Source organism: Mus caroli, unplaced genomic scaffold (genome assembly GCF_978045245.1).
Source record: "Mus caroli unplaced genomic scaffold, Mus_caroli_1 scaffold_13, whole genome shotgun sequence".
Taxonomy (NCBI): Eukaryota; Metazoa; Chordata; class Mammalia; order Rodentia; family Muridae; genus Mus; species Mus caroli.
In genome coordinates, this window is record NW_028227268.1 from 20,819,367 (window position 1) to 20,838,530 (window position 19,164).

The window sequence follows — 19,164 nt, forward strand, 5'->3', positions numbered from 1 at the left end:
AAGGAGGGACCTGACTATGCAAGTTGTTCTCTGAGCTTCACGCACATGCCCCCACACATGTACAATTAATAGATGTATTCATAAAAATGGAAGTCACAGGCGGTGGTTGAGTGTGCCTTTTGGTCCCAACCCCTGGGAGGTAGGGGCAGGCAGATCTCTGAGTTCAAGGCCAACCTGATCTACAGAGTGAGGTCCAGGACAGTCAGGGCTTCACCGAGAAAACCCTGTCTTAAAAACAAACAAACAAATGAAAAAATAAATTCACTTAGTTAAGTACAAAATACAAAGGGTTAAATTTATGTCCAGGGAAGCCAGTCCTCCCTCAATGATCCCAGGACACGCAGACACTAAGGCTACTGGAAGCAAGTCAGAGCTGATGGTCACGTGACTCAAGAGAAGCAAACCACCCCACACACACACACACACACACTTGGCACCTGCCATACACAGTGAGCTTTCTGTGCCTTCAACTCTGTCCTTGTCATCTTTCATGAGTTATTCCATTAGCTTGGAACCTTTGGTCTCAGGCAAGCACCCCTGTCTTATGGTACACTGTGTCCTGCTCTTTCCAGGATGCTAGCTGGAAACAGGAAATGAGGAGTCTTGGACAACTTTAACACCCCACCACCCTGAGAGTTCATAGATGCTGAGAAGGGAAGAGGTGAGGTCCCAAGTTATTATGAAAACAAACACGGAGGTTAGGGAGGCCCTGTGGCTGGCGGCTGCCTATTTTTAGTCATGAAAAAACACAGAGGGGCTCAGCCAGGAAGTAAACAGCCAGCAAGTGAGAAAGGAAGAGGACAAAAGGGAGATGACAAAAAGAAAAGCGTCAGGAAAGGAATTTACAGAGAATCTTGGCTACAGTAGTTAGCAAAAGCAGAGAAGAGAGACTCCAACCAAAGAGAGACAGAAAATCACTTGAAAAGGACCAATGCACATATTGCAAGGAGAAGGGCCATTGGGCTCAAGAGTACCCCAACAAACGGCAGCCAGGGGCAGGAAATCCCAGGCCTTGGAAAAAGTGTCCCCACATGTTAAAGGTGTTAGACCTGAGAGAAGACAGTGATTAGGGTAGACAGGGTTTGGACCCCTTCTACCACCCAGTCTCCGGAGCCCATGGTGTGGATGGAGGACGGGGAAGCAGGGACAGGAGAGTCTAACCTGCTTCCCCTCTGGAAGGGCAGACTGGGAAAGGGCAGACTGGGAAAGGGCAGTCCTTTTGTTTTAAACAACGTGGGGCTGGTTTTAAACAATGTGGGACTGGGATGCACTTAGTTAGCTACCATTTAGCTTGATGACAGAGCCTTGGAGCACGAGGCCCCGCCTTGGGAGCCAGGGACTGAGTGACATTTTAAGCACCTTCTCTTTGAAAGGTTTGGAACAGAAAGAGGTCACAAGAATCCAGGGGAGCTCTCCAAACAGGAACCCAGAGGCAAGCAGCCTCTTGCTCCCCTCACCTTGAACTCCAAGTGACGCTGACTTCATCTGCTCTATTGGAAGTTGACTGTGACCTTTTCATTATCAAATCTCACTGGCCTCCGAGCATCTGGCTTCTCCCTTAATCACCTACCCATATGGGACAAGTTTGACGTCTTGTTTGCTGTGTTCAAGGATGCGCCACTAAACTCCACTGTCTGCTTCTATAGTCTGTGTGTGTTAGCCTCTAGGAAGACACTGCTCAGATGTCCCACCACACTCCCCACACCACAAGTTCCTTCCAGATCTGATTTTCCTCCAGCCTTCCCTGCCTTGGAACGGAGACCTTTCTTCTTCGCCCTCCTGTCAGTACCGAGCCTGGCATTCTTGTCATCTGCGACATCTTTTCATGCTCTCCTGCCCTTACATTTCCTACACGTTCTTCCTTTTATTTATCCTGTCTTGGGGTGTGTGGCGTATGCATGTGCGTGCACATGTGTGTGCGAGTGTGCACGGGCCCCTGCATGTGCATGTGGAAGCCAGAGGTCAAAGGTCAATGTCAGCTGTCTTCTACTTCTCTCCACCTTATTTTTACATTAAATTATTATTTTTATTTATATTATTTTACTTTATGTGCTTGAGTGTTTTGCCTGCTTGTATGTACGTGTACTATGTGTGTGCCTGGTGCCCACAGAGATCAGAAGAGAGCATTGGATCCCCTGGAACTGGAATTATAGATGGTTGAGAGCTGCCATCTATAGGTGCTGGGAACAGAACCTGGGTCCTCTGTAAGAGCAGCAAGGGCTCCCAACTTCTGCGCTATCTTTCCAGTCCCTCCACTTTGTTTTTTGGGACAGGTTTTTACTGAAGGCAGTACTTGCCAGTTTGGCTAGACTAGCTAGCTCATAAGTGATTCCCAGGACCCACCTGTAGTCACTCTGGACCTCAGTGCTGGGATCACAGGTGAAATCTCAGCTTGGATGGATGATGGAGACCGGATCTGAGGTTCTCACGCTTGCACAACCCTTCTACTTAGATCCCCTAGGTCCTTCACCACCCTTTGAATGTCCACTCCCCTCTCACGCCCCACCCCAGGCCATCCAACTCTTAACAAGACAGGCCTTTTATAAAATAGCTCTTTCCACTCACCGTGCAAAAACCATTCAGTGGCTTCCATGGCCGACAGAATGAAGCTCAAGGTCAAGTTCACACAGCGTTGGATCCCAGGTTATCTTTCCAGTCTTGTTCCCTAATCGCCCCTCTTCGAGGTCCCCACACCTCATAGACATTGTGCCCTAGTTTTGCTCCTCTTTCCATCGGGACTGTCACTTCCTTTTGCTGCACATGTCCATATTCTAACCATATTCAAGGTCAAGCTATGTAAGCCCTCTCAACACTGTGACCCTCCCCTCTGACTAAAGGAGCTGACCCAACCCCCAGTAACACTTAACTGGTCCTAATCTTGGGGCACCAATCACATTGAAGCATGCACTGAAGTTGTTCTGTTCATGGTTTGAGTCTTCTCCTTCTACGTTGAGCCTCGAGGGCCAACCCAGCATTTCCTTCAGTCTCTACAATTGAGCTCTGCTCAGTGCGAGTGTTGGTTGGATGATGGAGAACATGCTCTTAGCCTTAGCCCTGGGCCCTTTGCCTTTGACGGTGCCTCACTTCTTATCAGGACATGAAGTTACATCTTTATCCTTTGAATCTGAGTCTGGTCTTGTGACTTGCCTTGGGTAATGGGATGTTGGCAAAGGAGAGGCAGGAGGCTGGGGAAATGGCTTAGTTGTAGGGTAGTTATTGGGCAAGTGTGGGGTCATGAGTTGGGTTGAATCCCCAACACTTGCATAAAAAGTCAGCCATACAGTGTGCTTCTGTAACTCCAGAGCTGGGGCAGAGCCAGGGACAAGTAGCCACTTAGCAAGGAACAATTTCAGTGAGAGACCCTATCTCAAAAATAAAGTGGAGGGCCAACTAGATGGTGCACTGGGTAAAATTGCTTGCTGTCAAGCCCAGAGACCTGAGTTTAACCTCTGCAACCCACAAGTTGGAAAGAGATAAACAACTGCCACAAATTACCCTCTGACTTCCACATTCACACAACGACAATGTATCCATTCCGATGCAAAACAAATAACTGTAAAAAAAAAAAAAAAAAAAAAAAGACAGCAATTGAGGAAGACACTGGTTATCTGGCCTCCACAAACAAGTACATGTACTTATGTATAACACACACACACACATATATAGGCACATACGTACATACATGCATACATACATGCATGCACACACACGTACATATATGCATGCGTGCACACACATGTACATATATACATGCATGCACACACACACACATTACTGAGTTGATACAGGAAAAGCCCTAGAAAGTGTTTTCTCACTAGAGCTTGCTCACTTTGGGCTGTGGTTGGCATCCTAGACCACAGTGGCAAGCCTCCAAAAGTCATGTTGCTATAACTGCAGCCATAGACACATAAATAAAGCTACTTTCACAACCCAGACCCCGTCCGCTAACCAGATAGCTGCAGCATTGTCAGGACAATCCAGGAGAAAGAACCGCTTGGCTGAGCTTAGCCCAGGCTGCCCACCCTTTGTGGGTAAAGTAAATTGGTTTGTTGTTTTATGCCACTAAGTTTTTAAAATGACTGCTTACATACTTACTGAAATAGTTTATAGCTAGGTGGTGGTGCCCCCTCATCTTTAAGTCTGGCACTCAGGAGAAAGAGATAGGTGGACCTCTAAGTTCAGAGGCCAGCCTAATTGAGAATGAGTTCCTATACAGCCTGGTCTACACAGAGAAACCCTGCTTGAAAAACCAAAAAGAGGGGACTGGCGAGATGGCTCAGCAGTTAAGAGCACCGACTCCTCTTCTGAAGGTCCTGAGTTCAAATCTCAGCAACCACATGGTGGCTCACAACCATCCGTAATGAGATCTGATACCCTCTTGTGGTGTGTCTGAAGACAGCTACAGTATAGTTACATATAACAATAAATAAATCTTTTAAAAAAAAAGAAAAACCAAAAAGAAAAAAAAATAGTCTATAAATTCCGGGTAATAAAATGTTAAATAATAGCTATATGCACTGAACATTTACGATGTTTAGGACTATTTTAAGAAAATGAATGGATTAATTTAATTCCCTTTTTTAAAAAAACATGCACATATATATATATATATATATATATATATATATGAGTATGCTGTAGCTATCTTCAGACACACCAGAAGAGGGCATCGGATCCCATTACAGACGGTTGTGAGCCACCATGTGGTTGCTGAGATATGAACTCAGGACCTCTAGAAGAGCAGCCAATGCTGAGCCACCTCTCCAGCCCCTTGATTCTCATACAAATCCTGAAGTAGGTTTTATTACTCTCCCTACTGCACAGGTGATAAAATTGAGGTACTAGGGATGTTAGATAACTTGTCCTAGGTCACACTGACTGGATCCAATCCCAGCAGTGTGGGTCCAGAGGCAGCATAACCACTAACCTAAACCCTGCACCCCATCACTTCTGCTTGTCCAGAGCAAGAAAACAGCAACACATTGAACCGCTGCCTCCAAAGCGTTCCCTTCCTCCCCTCACAGCTTCCATGAGTTGGAAGAGAAAATTGTGGCCCAATTCCTCTGTCCATGCCCCTACTCTGTAGCCTGTTGGGTCTACCTCCAAGTTCAGGGTTCCTTCTTAGCTGGGGGAATTGCTTTTCAGACTTGCTCGTATCCACCTCCCAGAATCTTTTGTCTTCAGTTCCTTCCTGGGACCTTTGCTGGACAGGAGTTTAGGTAAGAGCAGTGTCTTCTGGAAAGGAAGTGTTTGGGCCTGCCATGTCAGTATTGCCCTTTGGCCTTATGTCCTGTCCTAAGCTGACAGTGCAAAAAAATAAAAAAATAAAAAAAAATAAGTGGGTTATTCACCTGGGATCTTTGGACTTCCACCCTTTTTGAGGGAGTCAAATCAGAAAATGGATGTGAAATGGCTTTTCAAATTTTAAGACAAAGAAGTGATGTGATTCTGATAATGACCATGATGACTGCCTGTTCCAATTTCAATAGAGATGCATTTGGGCTTCCATATGGGTGCAATGCCAGGCTGGGCACTGGCCCCAAGGACAGTTGGACTTGCTTCAAAACCTCCAACTCAAGCTGGGCGTGGTGGCACATGCCTTTAATCCCAGCACTCGGGAGGCAGAGGCAGGCAGATTTCTGAGTTCGAGGCCAGCCTGGTCTACAAAGTGAGTTCCAGGACAGCCAGGGCTACACAGAGAAACCCTGTCTTGAAAAACAAAACAAAACAAAAAACCAAAAAACAAAACCTCCAACTCGTGTGTGTGCATGCAAGTCTCTGTGTGTGTGTGTGTGTGTAGATCAGAGGTTATCCTTATGCACCATCTGGCATTTATTATTTATTTATTTAGGTTTTTCAAGACAGGGTTTCTCTGTGTAGCCTTGGCTGGCCTGGAACTCACTCTGAACTGCACAGGGAAACCTTATCTTGAAGAACAAAACCCAAACCAAATAAATAAGAGTACTTGCAGCTTGCAGAGGAATTCAGGAGTTTGATTCTCAGAAGCTACACAGCAGCTGACAACTGTTTGTGAAAGGACTTCTAAGTTGGCACAGGACCCTTCAAGAGCAAGTTCTCAGCGCAAAGGAGAGTTATCTTGAGAGACAAAGGGCAGGGAATGAGGCAAAGACAGGAGACCGAGGATGAGGGAAAGGGAAGGGGACCAGTGGGGATTGCCTCTGGATAGAGAGGAGACAGAACTGTGGTGTAGGCAAATGGAGTGGAGATTTATAAAGGTAAAGGGGAGAAACCCCCATGTTAGGATGAAGTGCTTTTTTTTCTTTCTTTCTTTTTTTTTTTTCTATTTCGAGAAAGGGTTTCTCTGTATAGCCTTGGCTGTCCTGGAACTCACTCTGTAGACCAGGCTGGCCTCGAACTCAGAAATCCACCTGCCTCTGCCTCCCAAGTGCTGGGATTAAAGGTGTGTGCCACCACGGCTTGGTTGAAGTGCTTATTTTTGATTGGGCATCTTAATAAGATGAGCCAAAGGGACTTTTGATTGTTGGATTTCAATACTTGGCTAGCTGGACCTTGGTAGTCAGCCTCCTGAAGAGGAAGTGGCCAAATAAGGGGATAGACCCATGGTGGCTAGCCCTAGGAATGTAATCTAATGGTTTTTAGCAAGGCAGAGAGAATGGGGGAAGGACCAGGCCTGTGAGAGATGTTTGTCATGCTTGGGCCTGCCAGAGCCCCTTCAGTTTGTAACTCCTATTCTAGGAGATCAGATGCCCTCTTCTGGCCTCTGTAGCTGATATATGCACATGGTGTGCTTATATCAGGTCCTTATGCCTGCAGAACAAGCATTTTCCCACTCTGAGGAACTCTAAGCAGGGGACACAGGTAGGCAAGTCAGGGTATTGAACCTCCCTCAGAGCGTATAGACTGACACGGGCAGGAATCAGGGAAAGCTGGCAGCTGTGTACTCGGGAGAAAGTAGCAGGAGCCATCAGTGTCTGAGCTGAGTTTTACTGGATGAGGAAGGTGTCATCACATGGAGTGGGGGAGCAGAGGTGATTGGATAGAAGGGTCTGCGTAGTTAGCGTCAGGAAGCACCAGGTAGGCTGGAGACTAAAGGGCTGACCCCCTATGTGTGGGAAGCTCTGAAGATTTAAAGGAGCAGTTGGCCAAGGAAAGATTGTAGGAGAGAAGGAAGGTAGGAATTCACTTACATTGTACCTACTTCTGGGGCTGGGGGTATTGCGCTATTGGCAGAACGCTTGGCTAATGTGCATGAAGCCGTGGATTCAATCCCCAGGACTGCACAGACCTGATGTTGTGGTGTGTGCTTGCACCCAGCTCTGCAGAGGTAGTGGCAGTAGGATCAGAAGTTCAAGGTCACTCAAAGCTACCTAGTGAATGGGAGGCCCCCTGGACTACAAGAGACCCTATTTCAAAAACTAAAACCTGAAAGATTAATCTGAAAGTTAGGTATGAGAACCGTGTCTGGGCTCACGTGTCAGTACTGGTCCCCTGATGTCTGCTAGCGCATTTCAACCATTTCTGGAAGGAACTGCTTCAGTTCAAAAAAAGCCCTGAGTCGCAATCTGAATTCATCTGTACATCTAGGATCATCTTAAAAGAGAGAATCTGGATTCGATGCAGTGCTACTTGGAGACCAGGTTATTTATTCACCTAATCACAAGAAACAGTTGGTTTATTTCCAAGAGAGAAGCAAGGCCTGGGATCAGCGTTTAATGGGGTGTTTCCTGCTCAGCCTGGTTCAACCCCTTGAACCAGCATAAAAGTAGGAGAGAGCTCTTCGGGCTTGGGCTTCAGTTACGGCGACATGGCTAAACGGGACCCGCTATGGTGCCTCCCTCCGGAAAAATGGTAAAGAAAACTGAAATCAGCCAGCACGCCAAGTACTCTTGCTCCTTCTGTGGCAAGACCAAGATGAAGAGCCGAGGCGTCGGAATCTGGCACTGGGGTTCATGCATGAAAACTGTGGCCAGCGGGGCCTGGACCTACACCCCCACCTCTGCAGTCACACTGAAGTCTGCCATCAGAAGACTGAAGGAACTGAAAGACCAGTAGAAGCCTTGCCATCTGAGACTTGCCTAGCCTGCAATAAACGGGTTATTTATGTTAAAAAAAAAAAAAAGTAGGAGAGAATCAACTCTGTGGAGTTTTCCTCTGAGTCCACGTACACTATGGCATATATACATGCGCACGCGTGCGCATGCGCGCGCACACACACACACATACACACACACACACATACACACACCACTAGCTCACTCACACTGGGCTTGGGATGTGCACCAAAGAGTATTTGGATTTGGTCTGATGCTGTTCTATATTCAAATTTTAGCTAAATACCAGCGCCCAGGAGCTGCTTGCCCCCGACAACCAGATCCTCAGATGCACCAGGTGACGCTTTGTGAGCTTCGTTGCCCAATTTAAAGCTGTTGGTTAAATAAAAAATAGCTACAGCCAATTACTGGGGAGAATAGAATGAGGCAGAGTTTCAGTTACTGGGCTGGTGGTTGCAGGTAGGGACCACGAGGAAGGAGAGGCGAGAAGATGAAAAAGGAGCATAGGAGAAAGAAGATGGAAAGGGCAGGTCTCCATTAGGCGGGATGGACCAGGAGCATGGGCCTGAGTGGAATGCCCCCTGAGGACGGACTGATGGAGCAGAAATAACACGATTCAAACTGCAAGTCCTTGGGTAGCACAGTTGGGAAGTAGACAACAGTCTAGCGTTAGAAAAATAGACTAGGAGAATTCCAGTAATTGTGCAACTGCTGATAAAATAAATCCATAGGACTCTGCTGCTCTGCTGCTGTTACTGGGGGCCTGGCTGGGTCATATTATGAGAGTTTATTAAACTCCATTGATAAAAGAGCACCTCTCAGACGAAGGCGGGGGGATGGGGGTAGGGTGGGCAGCAGCGGTAGGGAAGCTTTGTCCAGGTGGGCCAGGGCTGCAGCCTTGACAGGCAGCTGCAACTCTACTGAGAAGACACAGTTGTCCGAGGGTTGAGCCTGGGCTGCATCCACCAGCCCTGGCCCCAGGTGCTTGGTCAGAAACCTCATCACAGCTGTCAGCTCCTCGGGGCTCAGGTCTGCAAACAGCTGGCTCTGGCTAGGGGGTGTCCAGGGCTGGAGAGTAGGAAGTGTGAAGGGGCCACAAGGACAGAGGCCCACCTGACTCCCTCTCAATTCTTTCCCTTACTCTTCCTTCTCCTAGGCCTCTCACCAGAAACCTCAATAGGTAGAAAGATTGAAGACATGCGTAGCTAGACTCCAGCCACCTCAGGCTCTGGTTCTGAATAGGAAAGAGCAAGGGTGAGGGACAGAAAGGACTTTGGCAAGGATGCCTCTCTTCTGGCCTCTGGATGGCAAAAAAAAAAAAAAAAAAAAAAAAGCCCTAGCCAGAATAGACAAAGCACGCAAGCACTGGGGTCAGGACAGGTGCAGGTGGGGTTGGGGGAGGAACCTTGACTTCAAGTGACTCATAGAGGTCATTTATGTCCTGTTCCAAATCAAGCCACACACTCGGAGGGGTGGGGAGCCACATGTGTGCCAGGTGTGTTCTGGAGAACAGCTGGGAGCTAGCTGACTGCAGCACACAGCTGGATTCCGTCACCCCCTCCTTTCTTCCTCGAGTTAGAAGCACTTCAAGCCCTCTCTGACATTTCTGCCCCCGCAGTCCTGTCCTTCCACCACTACCCCTGGCTCCCCGCTCCTGGTCCTTGTCCCCAGCCATCACAATCCTCCAGTGACTTTCAGTGACTCACACACAGGATGAGCAGAAGCCTGGGAGGAGCTGAGCTGTATGTAAGGCTGAGCCATGTCCATTCGTGGAGGCTTGGGGGAGCGTTGGATAGGCGCATGTGAAATGCTAAGCAACTTTGACGCTGGCTACTTCCTTGATGAGGATCAGGCATGATGCACTAGGTAACTGTAACCCTCCTGTCCTCTTGAGCATGGTTGACAAGCAGGCCAGGTTACAGGTCACAGGTCACAGGTCAGATGTGGCTGGGCCACTGACCTCCAGGTTAACAACATACTAGCCAGTGCTTTTGATCAGAAAATCCTCTTTGAGGGTTAATGTTCCTTTCAATTTGACAGATCTGAAATTACCTAGGAGATAAGCCAGATACAGCGGTGAGGGATTATCCAGCTTCGGGGCAGTCTTGTGAAAGGGTGCTTTGATTGAGGTGGGAAGACCCGGGCACCACCCCCGGGACTTCCTACCTGGATTTGGGTTCTGGACTACATAGAAATAAGAGGAGGGTCAAGCACCAGCATCCTTTTTTTTTTTTTTCTTGCTGCTTTCTGACTTTGGATACCTTGGGTGTTTGTTTGTTTGTTTTGTTTTGTTTTGTTTTGTTTTGTTTTGTTTTGTTTTGTTGGTTTTTCGAGACAGGGTTTCTCTGTATAGCCCTGGCTGTCCTGGAACTCACTTTGTAGACCAGGCTGGCCTCGAACTCAGAAATCCGCCTGCCTCTGCCTCCCAAGTACTGGGATTAAAGGCGTGTGCCACCACGCCCGGCGGATACCTTGTGACCAAGGTATCCAAATTGCTGTGCTTCAAGAGCCTGCCAATGTTTTGTGTAATATTCTACAAAATGGAATCAAGGGGGCATGTGCTTATCAAAGGAATGAAGTATGTCTCATCTGCCAGCAAACCCCTGCATCTTTTTTAATCTCTGCCCTCTGTCCCTGGATCTCAAATTTAGCTCCACCATCCCTGTTAACTGGACAGCCACATCCTGGACAAAGGGGCTGAGGGTTCCAGAGATGGGACCTAATTTCCTCACATACTGGGGAGGGGTGGTCCTCATTTTTGACCTGGTAACATGTCCAGGAAAAGATGTCGAGGGGAACCTTAAATATAATGTGTCTCACTGACACAGAATGGGAGACTGTTCTAGTCAAAGGCAAGAGATCAACCTAATTGCTGTGAAGTGGGCAGGGCAGGAGAGGCCAGAAGACATAAGACCATGGGAAGCCTTCATGGATGCTTGTTTCTTCAAAGCCTTGTTGCTGGAAGATGAGGGCCTGCATCTCAGTGTGGAGAATAAGTGTAAAAGTAACTTTTTAAATAACCAGATGTAAATGTTGCGGCTTACTGCTGAATAAGCTCACCCTTTCTAGCTCTTTCTGAACTCTGGCTGGTTGGTTCAACTCAGCTGCTCTGGCTCAAACTCTTCTCCAAGCTGACTGATTCAATCTGGCTTCTCTCAGCTTCTCACTGATTTGCTCTGCTTGCCCTCAAACTAAATCTGGCAAGCTGTTCCAGTCTTCTGGCTCCTTATTCTCTGGCTCCCACTGCCTCTGCTGACCTGCACTGAACTCCACAAACTGAACAGAACTCATGAATGAACTGCTTCCCCACGGACTCTCCCTGCGCTGTTCTCAAATATCTTCGCTTTCCTGTCTGTTCTTTTAAATAGCTTCTCTTTCCTCTACTAATTTGTTTTTGTTTTTTGAGACAGGGTTTCTCTGTATAACCCTGGCTGTCCTGGAACTCACTTTGTACACCAGGCTGGCCTCGAACTCAGAAATCCGCCTGCCTCTGCCTCCCGTGTGCTGGGATTAAAGGCGTGCGCCACCACGCCCGGCTTCCTCTACTATTTTGTGAGAGCTAGGTGCATCCCATCTCTGACTCCTCCTGTTAAATCTTTCTGATTTGTCTCTTTGTCTACCTCTCAATTCGACATCACTTTCAAACATGGCGATTCCTCCTACAAACTAATTTTACTTTAAAGATGTACACTAAGGGCATGTCTACATCTCAGCCAGAGGAACTAAAGGTGTGCGATGTGTCTGCATTCCTGCCGGATCACACAAGCCTAGGTCTTTGGATGTGATCCCTTGCCAGGCAGCCATGTTGTTGGATTAAAATTCCTCTAGAGATAAGGCTTCCCGGAAGCCTATGCCTCTAGCTGGACTTTTGGAACTTTGTTGGCAGATCCTCTCCCTTGCTCTTAAGAGCTGTGGGCATGAGTTCCTTTCAAGGCTGTTAGAAACAGAAACTTCAAATGGGATGGGATTTCCACACAGTCCCCCCCACCCCCCTCTCCACATAGCAGCCCTCCCTGTCCTTCAGGAAGCTGAGACCTGGTTTCTGTCTTTCTCACGTCACTTCTGTCTTCTGAAGCAGCTATGTGGGGCGGAGGGTAGGGGGTTAGGACTATATGATAAATATTGTTAATTGAAAACACATTTTTGGAACATTCTGGTGAGCATGTGGCAAACAAAGAAATCATTCCATAAGTGGTTTAGAAACATGGCTGAGGGTGTAGCCTAGTTAGTGCAGCGTTTGCCTAGCATGATCGAAACTTGGGTACCTTCCCTAACAGCACAGCACAAAACAAAACAAAACCCCGCATGGCGGTGCACACCTGTAACCCAAGCCCTCAGGAGAATGAGGAGTTCCAAGCCATTCTCTGCTACCTAGAGTACTCAAGGCAAGCCTGAGCTCGAGAAGACTTGGTCTTCACAAAAAAATCCAAGTGTCCTAGACAGGATGAGTGTACGTGACAGATTCTGTCATCTCTGATGAGCAATTCTTTGACTCCTCTTGTTTCTCCTTCCAGAGAAGTCCCGAGTGGGTCTGGAGGACAGATGTGGTCAGAGAACTGGAGCCGTAGAGAAAAGAGGGTAAGGGTTGATGGGAGGGGTGGGGGAAAACGCTTTTCCAACACAGGAAAAGCAACTCACTGGGGAATTCCATGGGATTCCCAAGTAAAGACTGAGTGTGTGTGCCCATTCCCTGGCGGAGGAGAAACTCTGCCTTCTTCCCACCCACCCAAAGCTTGGTGAAGGGCCAGCTTCAGGGAGGAGCCTGTAGCCCCGCCCACCCTCCACCACCCTCCACCACCCAGCCATCAAGACCTGGGAAAGGGCCCTTCCTTTTGTCATCTAGATGAAGCCTCACGCTGCCCCTGTGGCAGCCCGGGTTCTTTTATCAGAGACCTCTCTTTAGGTGTGAATACAAAACATATCAAAAGAAGAAGAGTTTATTCCTGGGCCAAATATGCGTGACCCTGCTGCCGAGCACAAGTTTAGGTTGCCTCAAGTAGCATATCCCAACTCGGAAACCATTTCACGGAGTTTCCGACCTAAGAAAAGTCATAAGCCAGGACATTGTCAAATACACTGGTGGAAGTCTCAGGTGTGGGGGATTCAGCAAAGTAAGGGGATCTCTGGTACAGGTTTCAGATGTTATCCCCCCCCGATACTGTTCTTAGCTTTTGAGTAGCTGGATGCCAGTGGTTTGCTAAAAGAGTTTGTTCGCTTGTTTGGTTGACTGGGTGGCTTCTGTTTTGAGGCAGGGTCTCAGGTATCCCAGGCTGGTACTGCATTCACTGTGTGATGGACAATGACCTTGAGCTCCTGAAGTTCTTGCTTCCACCCTTCACGTGCTGGGATTACTGGATCAAGCAACCATACTACTATTCAAAAGGGTTTGCCTTACAGTTGCAAAGATGTTAGGTCAGACACAAAAGTGTCTATTAAAGAAACTGAAGGCCGCCCAGGATAACTTAACTCTGGATCTGCAACATTCTAACTCTCCCTCCACACCATAACATTCTAATTAGTCAATTCTGTAGAATCTTTAACCTAGCCGTGGCTCCGCCCCCCACCCACTCCCCACCCCCCACCCCCGCTCCCCGGGAATTTCTGCACCAGAAGAAGCCATCACTAGTGACTTAAATCCCTGTGTTAGTGCCTTTTCTATTATGATAAAACACCATGACCGAGGTAAATTATAGAAGGGTTTTACTTTAAGATATGGTTCCAGAGAGTTGGGGTCCATAATGATGGGGTCACCATGGCAACCGGTGGCAGACATGGTGGCTGGAGCTCACATCTTGAGCACACACAGGAAGCAGAATAGACTCTAAATGACACAAGTCTTTATGTTCTCAAAACCCATGCCCCAGTGACAAACTTCCTCCAGTAAGGCCTCACCCCTTAGCCTCCCCAGACAGGGCCACCTAGTGAGCAAGGGCTGAAATGCCAGAGACTATTTGGGGCGGGGGTGGGGGGTGGGGGGTGGGGTGGGGGGTGGGGTGGGGGGACGACGACGACACATTTTGCATTCAAACCATCACAGTGCCTTGGAAAGCAACATCAGGATGGGTGCTTCTGAAGCAGAGTTGGCGTTTATTGAGAAAACTGTTAGGGGCTGAAGGGACAGACTCAGCAGCTAATAGCACTGGTTGCCCTTGCAGAGAACCCTGGTTCCAGCACCACACAGCAGCTCACGCCTGCCTGTTCTCCACCTCCAAGGGTCAGACACCCTCTTCTGGTCTCTGAATAAACCTGCACACACACACACCACTACCACCAACTACAACAACAACAGCAGCAGCAGCAGCAGCAGGTTTTGGAGCTGGGAGTTAGGGTGCATGTCTGTAATCCCAGCACTAAGGCTTCCAGACAGTCTGGGTGACGCCATCAGCTCTAGGCTTGTCTGAGCTTCAGGGTAAGAACCTATTTTACTTTGTATTTTTTTATTCTTTTTTTTTTTAAGATGTATTTATTTTATGTATATGAGTACACTGTAGCTGTCTTCAGACACACCAAAAGAGGGCACTGCATCCCGTTACAGATGGTTGTGAGCTACCATGTGGTTGCTGGGATTGAACTCAGGATCCCTAGAAGAGCAGTCAGTGCTCTTAACCATTGAGCAGTCTCTCCAGCCCATATCTTTTTATTCTTTTTGTTTTGTTTTTTTCGAGATAGGGTTTCTCTGTGTAGCCCTGGTTGTCCTGGAACTCACTTTGTAGACCAGGCTGGTCTCGAACTCAGAAATCTGCCTGCTTCTGCCTCCCGAGTGCTGGGATTAAAGGCATGCGCCACCACTGCCCGGCTGTGTTTTTTTATTCTTAGAAAGAAAGAAAGAAAGAAAGAAAGAAAGAAAGAAAGAAAGAAAGAAAGTGGCTGAGCATGGTGGTGCACACCTGTAATCCCAGCACTTGGGAGGCAGAGGCAGAATCCCTGTGTGTTTGAGACCAGCCTAGTCTACATAGGAAGTTCTAAGGCAGCCAGGGCTACATAGAGAAACCCTGTTTTTTTTTAAAGAGAGAGAGAGAGAGAGAGAGAAGAAAAAAAAAGAAACAAAGAAGGAAAGAAAGGAAGGAAAGAAAAGCAAAAGAGATTTAGAAAGAAAATGTGTGTGTGTGTTTGTGTGTGTGTGAGATTGTGCATGTTTGTTCAGGCATGTATTTGTGTGTGCATGTACATGCTTGTATATCTGTGGTTATGTGTGTGAACATGTGTGTGTTTGTGTGTTATGACTCTGTGTCTATGTGTGTTCATACATGTATGTTTGTGTATGTTAGTGTTTGAGGGTATGCATGTGTACGTGTAAGTGTATTTGTGTATGTGTTTATGGGTTTATGTGAGTGCATGCACTTGTGTTTAATGTGCATGTATATCTGTGTGTTCATGTGTGAGTAAAAATATGTGTGTACATCTGTGAGCATGTATGTGCATGTTTTTGTGTGATTATGTTAGTTTGTGTGTGTACACTTGTATTTTGTATGCATAAGTATGTCTGTGTATATACCATATACATTTATATTTCTGGCCATTTGTTCACAGTGTGTATTGCATTTTTTGTGTGTACATGCATGTGTGTATGCTTGGTCCCATATTTATCTTTGCATCTGTGTGTGTTTATTTATACATATGTGTGCTTATACATGCATGTATTCATAGATACATGTGCACACATGTTTGTGTGTGTGTGTGTGTGTGAGTGTGTATAGGCTTGTATTTGTGTGCTCATACCAGGACATGCCTGGTGTGCATGTAGGTGGATGTATGTGTGTGCATGTGTGTATATGAGCACGTGTAAGGAGGTTAAGGCAACGTGCTGTTGTGAAACAGGATAGTTTTAATACAAAGACACCTAAGAAAGCCAACACCTCATATCCACAGTTTGAAGTACACAGGACCATATCTGGAAAAAATGGAAGGCCAAGAGAACAGACCTGGGAAGAGCGTCTAGAAATCCCTGGAAATTCTTCTTAGAAAGAACAAAGGCTGGGCTGGTGAGATGGCTCAGTGGGTAAGAACACCCGACTGTTCTTCCGAAGGTCCAGAGTTCAAATCCCGGCAACCACATGGTGGCTCACAACCATCTGTAACAGAGATCTGACTCCCTCTTCTGGAGTGTCTGAAGACAGCTACAGTGTACTTACATATAATCAATAAATAAATCTTTAAAAAAAAAAAAAAAAAAAAAAAAGAAAGAAAGAACAAAGGCAGAGGAGGAGGGACTGTGGGACTGGGAGGCAGGAAGGGGCTCCGGAAGCAGCAGGAAGCGTTCCCCAATTTCCCATTGAAGATGTCATGCTGACATTTGCCAAAGTAGGACCCATGGCCCCTGATCACCACTGGAAGGGCAGTGGGTTGAAGGGTGATTTCCTGAGAACAGCAACCAGACCCATGCAGTATAGGACCCTTTGGAGGAAGGGGTGTGTGCAGGTGAAGACAGAGCTACTCCGGCCCACTGGAGCTGCGTGGCCAGGCGAGGCTTGACAAGATGCAGGTCCCCAGGGAAGAGCCTGTCAGTATCTGGAGACTGAAGAACAGATTTCCAGCTGGCTCAGGAGGCTAAGAAGAGAGAACCACACATTCGAGGCTAGGCAGGGCTGTGTAGCAAGCCAGGCCACCCTGAGCTACATATTGAGACCTTTTCTCAAAAACCTAAATGAGTAAACAAACACAGCGAGAAGACAGCAGAATATCCCTGAGTTGCTGAAGTGGAGGCTTTGCCTCCACAGACAGGGGCGGTGTGAATTAATGAAAAGAAACCAGTGGGCATAATGGCTTCCACCTTTAATCCCAGTCCTCGGGAGGCAGAGGCAGGTGGATCTCTGTAAGGTCAAGGCCAGTCTGTTTGATGTGGTAAGTTGTAGGCCATTCAGTGTTACATAGCGAGAGCCTGTCAAAAATAAAAATTAAAAAACTGGTTGGGGAGGGGCTTCTCTACACGTTCCAGGGCTTATTATGTTTTTTTCCAACTCACCCTGAGCATTGTGTAAGTGTACACGAGCGATCTGACCACTTACTGGGAAGTCAGCTTCCTAGAAAGGGGATTGATTGGTGGGAAGGGTCATCCTTTGATCAGCAACTGAACACACTGCTGTCTGTCCTCGAGTGTCTTCACACTCTCACCCCTCCACTCCAGGCAACCTTTAGTTCTCTGTGAGATCAATGTAGACATCCCATCCTCTAGGACCGTGGTCCTCAGCCTTCTTCCTAGGGCTGCACCCCTTTTATACAGTTCCTCATGTTATGGGGACTCCCAACAGGAAAGTTATTTTCATCACTAATTGATAGCTGTCAGTTTTGGTACTGGTATGAATCTTAGTGTAAATGTCTGTGTTTTCTGATGGCGGGGAGGGTGGGGGGGGGGAAGCCAGTAAGCACGTGTCTGTCACAGGCTTTGCATCAGTTCTTGCCTCCATGTTCCTATCTTGAGTTCCTTGACTTCTCTGGATGATAAGCTAAGAACAATAAGCTAAAACAACCCTTTTCTTCCCCCAAGTTGCTTTTGGTCATGGTACTTTATACAGCAATAGAAACCCTAACTAAGACAGGTTTGTTGGGGACTGGTGAGATGCTCAGCAGGTAAGAGTACCCGACTGCACTTCTGAAGGTCCTGAGTTCAAATTCCAGCAACCACATGGTGGCTCACAACCATCTCGTAATGAGATCTGACTCCCTCTTCTGGTGTGTTTGAAGACAGCTACAGTGTATTTACATATAATAAATAAATCTTTAAAAAAAAAAGACAGGTTTGTAATTGTTGCACTTGTGTGTGCGCGTGGGCAAGAGCGTTCATATGTGCAAGAGACTGGGAGGGGGGAGCATGATAGAAAAGACCTTACAAAATCGATGTAAGGAGGAAAGACTTATTTTAGTTCCTGGCTTCAGAAGGTTCTGTCTCTCGTGGTGAGGACAGTGTGGTGAAGCATAGCACTGTGAATCACGGTGGACCAGAAAGCAGAGGGAGCAAGACTGGAAGCAGCCAGAGACTAGAGTTTCCAAGGGCTCACCCCGTGGCCTCCTTCCTCCAGTTTGACATCATATTCTAAGTTTCTAGAGCCTCCCAAAACAGCACCACCATTTTAGAGACCAAATATTCAAATCACTAATTCATGGGGTTGCATTATATATTCAAATCCTAACAGTAGCTCTGCCTAGTCTTAAACTCAAGATCCTTTAATAACCATTGATTCTTCAGTGCTGAGATTATAGGTATAAACCACTATGCTTGACTTCTGTGAAACTCTTTACTGCAAGAAAGAATCCCTTTAGGTGCATGGAGCTGGAGTCTGGAACTGAACTTGGGGGAGAGGCATCTGGCCTCTCTTGTATGCCCCGCAGTGGGTGTCTGAGTCTTCATTCCCAGATGTGCTGGCTGGCTTTGTGGGTCACCTTGCCCCAAGCTGGAGTTGTCAGGCCTCTCTTGTATGCCCCACAGTGGGTGTCTGAGTCTTCATTCCCAGATGTGCTGGCTGGCTTTGTGGGTCAACTTGCCCCAAGCTGGAGTTTTCAGACCTCTCTTGTATGCCCCGCAGTGGGTGTCTGAGTCTTCATTCCCAGATGTGCTGGCTGGCTCTGTGGGTCAACTTGCCCCAAGCTGGAGTTGTCACAGAGAAAGGAGCCTCCCTTGAGAAAATTCCTCCATGAGATCCAGCTGTAAGGCATTTTCTCAATTAGTTATCAAGGGTAGGAGGGCCCAGCCCACTGTGGGTGGTGCCATCCCTGGGATAGTAATCTTGAGTTCTAAAAGAAAGCAAGCTGAGCAAGCCAGAGGAAGCAAGCCAGTAAGTAGCATCCCTCCATGGTCTCTGCATCAGCTCCTGCTTCCAGGAGTTCCAGTCATGACTTCCTTTGGTGATGATCAGCAATGTGGAAGTGTAAGCAGAATAAACCCTTTCCTCTGCAACTTGCTTCTTGGTCATGATGTTTGTGCAGGAATAGAAACCCTGACTAAGACACCAGAGAAGGTCTAGCCATTCTCCCTGTTCAGTCTCGGGGATCCCCTTGCCCAACTTCCTCTCAGGACCACAGGCCTCCATCCTAAAGCTCTGAACGTTGCTTGGTTCATTCAATCCACCAGGATGTCAAACTCCTCTTGCTCTTCACTCCTTGCTATCTGATGAATCTAAGGCCAACACTATAGACA